Source organism: Prosopis cineraria, unplaced genomic scaffold (genome assembly GCF_029017545.1).
Source record: "Prosopis cineraria cultivar Desert tree isolate PC_DT_omini unplaced genomic scaffold, ASM2901754v1 PC13, whole genome shotgun sequence".
NCBI classification, from domain to species: domain Eukaryota; kingdom Viridiplantae; phylum Streptophyta; class Magnoliopsida; order Fabales; family Fabaceae; genus Prosopis; species Prosopis cineraria.
Genome location: NW_026555344.1, coordinates 29,693,880 through 29,701,832, shown reverse-complemented (window position 1 = coordinate 29,701,832; position 7,953 = coordinate 29,693,880). Strand labels below are relative to the sequence as shown.

Here is a 7,953-nt window from a genome sequence, read left to right as displayed (position 1 = left end):
TAGCAACGTAACAATAAAATATGGGCTGTTAAATATTTTGGGCCATTCAAGGTTGTGGAAAAATTAGGCTCTATAGCATACAAGCTTCACTACCAGATGTGGCTCGTATACACCCTGTTTTCCATGTATCCTTTCTCCAAGAAATGTGAGGGAAGTCAACTGAAGAATACTACTCTTCACCTTTGCTTACTGATGAATTGGGACCAATACTTTCTCTTCTCAAGCAATTTTGGCCACTAGAATAATCATGATGATCTGCAACAGAGAAGTAAAACAATATTTGATTCAGTGGGATGATGCTGTAAAAACTATCCATCCTTTGACCTTGAGGACAAGGTCAATTTTAAGGGGGAATGTATGTTATGAATGCTATCTATGATGATGATAATGATGAGGTGGCAAAGGATGTGGATGCTGAGTTGGAGCAAGAGGCCAAAAATGATGAGGAGAAATGAACGTTTGGATCACATGTGACAAGTGTTACATGGAGCACATCCTGCAGAGTTAGTGAAGTAGGGCATTATGCTCGAGGCAACTGCACTCACAAACCACATTGGAGGTTCAGGGGCGATTAAGTGATATATGTTGGAATGGATATGAAGTTTTTGATCCTTAGATACATGAAAGTCCCTGTGACTTTAGCAAAATATTTCTGTCTGTGTTATTTTGGTCCTTAAATTGCAGGTGACCGTTACACATAAACGCATCAAGATTCTTGATCTGTAAGGCATTAACACATAGCTCCTTTAATTTATTTGATGAGAAGGCTGTAAAGCATTAACATATTTCTTACAGCTTCAAGATACAAACCACACACATATAGCTCCTTTAATTTAACAGTACAAACATGAGGAAAACATATAACCAAGAGAACCACATTCATGGCTAAAACTTATTAACATGACATAATTATACAACTACAGCATTTCAAAGCATTGGCAAATAGTTCTTGGCAACAAGGCGAAGAGGATTTTTCTTGTGGGTAACGATTCCAGTTAATACCTCAAAGTCTATATCTTCACTACTTTTAGTCCCTGGAGGCATTTTCCCAGTCAAACGAATAAACAAGATTAGCAAGTATAAGCTCTACTGTGGCAGCTCCCATAAGTAAACCTGGACAAACTCTTTTCCTGTTCCAAATGGAATTAGCTCCAGATCTTGTCCCTTAAAATCTATGGGATTGTCCAAGTATCTCTCAGGGTAGAACATATCTGGGTCTTTCCAAGCCTCAGGATCTCTGTGGATAGCCCATGCATTCACATACACTGATGTCTTGGCTGGAATTTCAAACCTTCTATGATACAATCTTTAGTTGTTTCTCTTGGAACAAGTAATGGTGCTGCTGGGTGCAATCTTAATGTCTCTTTTACCACTGCCTTTAGATAAGAGAGCTTTTTGAACGTCACTTTCTTCTATGAAACCTTTTTGGCCGTACATATTTCTGACCTCTTCTTGAGCTTTTTGCATTACTCTTGGATTCTTCATTAGTTGGGTCATGCCCCAAATTAATACTGCTGAACCTGAATCTGTTCCTCCTGCAAGTAAGTCCTGCATGTATCTTGTGTTGTTATAAGGGGGAGATTTTAACATATTTTATCCGTACATAAACTGTTTTAAAATAAATATTTAGTAGTTATTTTAATTGGTATGCTAATTTTATGAATTTTCATTTACTCAATTTACCATGTAATTTGGGAACTTATTTTCTCACAAAATTATAATGGGGTCAGCAGTTTTTTAAAATACGATCTTGGGTTTTCATAGCTCATTCCACCCCATTGTTCAGAGATGCAAGTAGGATCTATAAGATATTACTTTTTTACTCTATTCAATAATTATCCTTATTGTAGCTTATACTCAATTTCCAAAGTATAAAAAAGAAAAACGAAAAGTTAATAAGGTATTACCATGAGTATAGCTTTGATGTTATCAAAAGTGAGATCTATGTTAAACCATCGCTGATTCTTGAGATGAAGCAAGACATCAATTATATCTTCTTCATCTTCTTCTCGTGGTTTAGGCCTTTGAGGATCAAGGTGTGCATCAATTACTTCTTGGTAAAATGCATCCAACTCCTTGAAATTCTTCTCAAGACGACTAGTCAATCCTCTGAGTCTATCGATCCACCCTGTGAAATGAATATAATCTGACAAGAAGAAGGTACCCATCAAAGCTTGCAACTCATTCAGCATCCCACGGAACCTTGAATGCAATTAAAAACAAAAAACAAAATCTTCAGATACAACTTTGGCATAATATAATATTCAAAAATATTATTACATATAGAGAGAGAGAGAGGCGGGGGGACGTTTTGTGCAGCTGAGGTTCCTTTGACCTTATAACCTTCATGATTTTATTTTTGAGAAAAACCTGTGTACTTAGCCTTATATATAGTTAAGGTACTTGCCAATTAAATCAAGATATGTGGATCTTCTATAGACTTCCATAGATTTTTTAGGAAAAACTCAATCATTGATCCCTATTATTTATAGGAAAAACACAAACAAATATCACTTAATCTTGCTGAAACTATAAAGATTCAAAACATTGAAAAAACTATAGGGACTAAAAGCAAAACTTGATAAAATTATAGGGACCGATGATTATGTTTTCCAGATTATTTATTCTATACAAATTTTTGTTATTAATATTATTAATACTTTAAAATCCACTTATCTTAATTTAATTGGATATGAGTATATTAAGTATATAAGACTAACCTAAGTCTTGCCCTTTATTTTTTTCATCAATTAATTTATATTGTTGACAATTTAGACTCGTTTTCCTGTCTTTTGTATGGAGTTTAAGGTAAACTACTGTTCATAGTCCATATATAACATGACTTATTATTAGTTTTGTATTATAAATTGATTCCATAAGACATAAGCAACAACTCCTATACTTGAAAAGTATAATTGTCAATTACTAATCTTAAAAAATAGGTTATGTAATTAAGTTTTTATATATATTATATTGAAAACAAAGTGTGCAATTTTCACCTTAATTAAAACTAATTTGAGGGCAAACTTCTCAAGCTGGAGTGGAAGAGAATAAACGCCGGGTTTGGATGGGCATAGATGACACCACGAAAGTCATAGGAGATTTGTATCATCAGCATCACACACACACACACACATGTAACTTAATATAAATTGATGGTATTACACTTATTACATACTTATTTAGTTAATTTGGCCTAGTGATAAATATTGAGCCACCAATCTCTTAAGATCTGTCACATACCAAATTTTAGAAGAGAAAATGAAGACTTAAATTAACAAATGTTCAAAGTATAGGATGCTCAAAAAAAAAAAAAGAAACTACTTAAAATAAGGGGGTATCCAAAGGAAAACAATATCAAACCTGCTCCTTTCAACTCCTTCTTCCTCATACCTTCTCCCAAAAGCAACCCTGCAAATTATGGTACTTGTAAGAGACATCAAAACCTCATTCAAGTTCGTAACCTTTGATGAATATGCATGTTCTGATATCTTTCGAATCATCCGTTGAACCTCGTCTTGTCTTATAGATGAAAAACTGGAGACACGCTTAGCACTAAAAATATGGATGGCACATATTTTCTTATTTCTCTCCAATAATCTTCATAAGGAGAGAAAATAATATCCATTGCATTGTACGATAGCTTATGTTGGCTAATAATATGGGGCCTATTAGAAAACACAGCATCATGGTCTTTAAGAGTTTCTTTGGCCATTTTAGGGGATGAAACAACGAGGACAGTTCTATGGCCTAGTTTAAGGGAAAATAGGGGTCCATATTTCTTTGAGAGGTTCCATAGGTCAAGAAAAAGGGAAGAATTATTGAGTTGATGGAGATTTCCTATGATGGGAAGGCCTCTAGGACCTGGTGGAAGGTTAGATTTGTGAATGGTTTTTGTGTGTTTACGATGGAAGAACAATAGCAAGAGAGGAAAACTTAGAATTATGAGAACAAGTGAGAGTGATACCATTTTGATATGTTGTAACCTAACTCGTCAAGTGACTGATCTTCCCCCTCCAAGCTCCTATACTTATAGACTTGTTATGCTACTATTTAATCTAATTACATTGACTTTTTTTTTTTTTGGGTCAAGATCTTTATGACTTGATTATTAATGTACACATAGTGGCATGCTTTGTATGTAATGATAATGCTAATGACAATTTAAATTTATTAATCCAATTTGATGTAAATTATTAGATTCCTTCTTAGAGCTGTCTACTTCTACATGTGGGCAAGTATTTTAAAAGTAAGAGGATTAGATGTGAGGGAAAATGACAATTATAAACCTTGTAAAGACATCAATGATAATTGAAGGCATCACAATATTGAAATATTCCAGAAGGACAATAATCTTTATTTACAATTAAAATACTTCAAATTGTTGAAATTGTAACATCTCAGTTTTTATTTTTTCTAAGATTAAAATAGTATTGGGATGAGATTCCATTTAACATGTTATAAATAATTTAAATATTAGAAAAATATTTTATTTGGACATCTCCCATTAGTAAAGCTGGGCAAATTCTTCTACCTATTCCAAATGGAATTAGCTCCGCATCAAGTCCCTTAAAATCTATGGGATTGTCCAAGAATCTCTCAGGGTAGAACATTTCTTGGTCTCTTTGAATCTATGTATCTGTTCCTCCTGCAAGTAAGTTCTGCATACATCTTGTGATCATTATAAGAAGAAGGGGGAAAAGATAAGTTCCACATGTTTTATCAAATAAAAATGTCTTTATTGAAAAACCTCTTTGAGTTTATTATGTAAAGGTGGAAAAAAGTAAACCAACTGGCGCTTTGTAATTAAGCTCTCCAATATAAATCCTTTTTTCAGAGGTATTAGGGTTAAACCAATGGCCAACTTAAATCCCAACCAAGCTAGCCCTAGCTCTAGCACTAACATTAAATTACAATGCAGGACTAAAGCACTAAATTAAAATTATATTTTAAAGAAAATTATTAAAATGCTCTTTATTTATTAAAAAAAAAACCATCAATCACAGTCACCCATCGGATCTGTCACTAGTATAGTTGATAAAGAATGAGTACTCCAAGGTGAACAAGGGAAAGTTTGAACACACGACCCATTTGCACACCAAATTAAAGTCAATATAACAACGAAGTCAATGATTCACTTTAATTATATAATATAAAATGTTATGTATGTATGTGGCAAACCATAGTTTGAATCCTAGTTGAAAGAGATGCCTATATTTACTATATGATCATGTTTCAAATAGGATTTTACTTCCAATAAGAAGAAACCAGTGAGCAATAAAAAAAATTTAGAATTCACATGTCTCAATCATTTTTTCTGTTAGTTCAGCATGAAGTTGCGTCCTAATTGTTGACTCGCTTAATATCTTAATTTTCATTTGCTTTCTGATGAATTAAAAAACAAAAATTAAAAAGAAACTAATGAAGCCCTATAGGACTGACCCTATTAATTTTTTATACTTGTTCATAACGTGTACGCGTATTCCATGTACAATTATAGGGATGTGATTCGAGTCCACAATTATAGTGATTTATATATGACTACGATCAAAACCAAAATAAATAAAGTCACAAATATAAATGATATAATAAATTGGTTATATCTTTGTATTTAAACCCATGCTTATACGATAAAAGAATCGACCTTCTTCCTTATTAATTTATTGAAGAATTGTTCATTTTGTTTAACTTTCTCACAGTCTTACCTTTTAGGTTCAGGAACACGCTTTCTCTGACAATCATATGTTTGTTGTCTTTTTTTATTTACACAATTATTTTCTTGTTGCATTTTATATACTGAAAGAGATCCGTCAATTTATTAATTAAAATTAAAATACTCCCTTAGGAGCTGGACACAAAATAAAAATCCGTGACATAACTACCAAACAAAAGATGAAGTAATCGATCAATGTATTAAAATGCCACACGTAGCGAGTAGAAGGCAGAAGAGAGTTGCACACAAGAGAAAGAAGAGAGAGCGATGGCATGAGGTTTTGAAAATCCAAAAAACTCTACAACTCCTTGTTGGCTTAAAATTAAAAACAACAATGAACCCATGTCGGCAAGTGATCTATAAATATCTCTGTAAATGTTTTTTGAGTTGAAAGCATGTCTTGATTTTGGTGAGCCTCAAGGTACAACTTACCTAAATGTTTTGTCATAAAAAAAATATGGTGAATGACAATGAAGCAAAACATCATCTTCATAAAAAATGAGAGACGGCACTGAGACTTGTGGCATCGTGTTTGACCCCCAAAAAAAAAAAAACTTCTGGCATGGCAATGAAAATTGGAATGGATTTCCTGCGGTGGAAACCGTGCAAGGATTGGGAAGTTAGTGATTCTCACCCTACATTTTATCTGATGGGTGGAAAAAGAGAGAGGTGCATAATAAGGCTTATTATATGCAAAGCACTTAATTATGTTTTATCTACTATAATTTAAAAAATTTATAAAAATATTTTTTTAATAAATTTCTTTATTACTAATCTAGATAGTCCAAAATTAATTTGGATAATCCATATTTAATATTAACATTTTTATAATTTTATAAAATTGACTATCTAGATTTACAGTGAATAGTTGAGATTTAAAAATATTTTTTGAAAAGTGTCAATTAGTATATTATCTTTATTTTTTATATTTTATTTATTAAAATAACATTTATAAATATTATAAAAAATATAATATTAAATTTAGATTATTTAAAGTACATCTAGATAGTCAATTTATAAAAAATTAAAAAAATTTAATGGTAAATTAGACCATCCAAAATAAATGTATGCTGTCAATTTTTATGAATTACATGATTGTGTGCTTTGCATATGATAAGTTTTATTATGGACCTCTCTCTTTGTAATCATATATATATATACACACACACAAGTAGAACCACATGCAGCATTCTTGGCTTGACATGCGTGCAATTTCAAGAATGCTGCAATTCTAGACTATCCATATTAGTATTTTTAAAAATGTTGTATAAAAACAAATAATATTATTATTTTAAAATTGATAGAAACCACTTTCCCTTATCCCTAAATATTCTCTCCCATGATCTAATATATTATCATGATTTCTCAACTAATTCATAATTTTGAATTTTAAATTTAAAAATCTTAAAAAATATTCCATCATCATAACTTCCTATTCCATAAACAAATTTTTTGTAACTTCCACCCTTATTACTTTGAGTAACTATCATATAGCACTCCTTGTAACATCCTGATTTCTATGGAATTAATTGGTAATTGAGGCAAATTGGTATTTAAAAAGTGATTGAAATTTTGAATGATAAGTTGATATTTTGACTTATTGCAATGTTACATGATCAACTATGGGTGGAAAAATTGTATTTTAGAAAGAAGCATGTGCACGCTGTGAGGATTTTCCTCACTATGCCATGCATTGCAGCTAATGTTACATGCACCATGGCGTATGGCATATAAATGTGATATTAAGTTTGAACAGAGCTTGGGAAATACAAAGGAAATGAGAGGAAAAATGAGCAAAGGAGGGAAAAGGTAGCTATGCTCTGTTAGGGCATAAGATTTTGTAATAACCCATAAAAAAATATATTATTGTGTTTTAAAATTATAGTTATATTAATTTGGAATAATTATGACAAGAGGAAGTGTTGGTTCAGTGGAAATGTGCATATAGCTTCTTTCATTTGGTCTGGAATTCGAATCTGATTAGGCCAAAAGAGTTTTATTTTTTCTGCATTTTGCTTCATGAATTTACCAAATTACCCTCCTTTCAAAATATGAAATATCTCTTCCCCTTTCGATCATTCGAGATGCGAGAGAGAGAGAGAGAGATGCTCTATTTTTTTCCCCTTCGTTCTTTCGTTATTCCTCTGGGTCTTCGTGTCTTTCTCTTCTAGTTCTGCCACCTCTGACCACCGCCGTTCGACACGCCATTGACGGGAGTAGAAACTCCGCTTGCCCCTACT

The 7,953-nt window shown here is 32.3% G+C and overlaps 1 pseudogene; it reads right to left on the bottom strand.

Annotated features, from left to right (window-relative positions):
• Nucleotides 1–732: 732 nt before the first annotated feature.
• LOC129291774 (cytochrome P450 71A1-like) lies at nt 733–3,985 on the bottom strand (annotated as a pseudogene).
• Between the last annotated feature and the right edge of the window lie 3,968 nt (nt 3,986–7,953).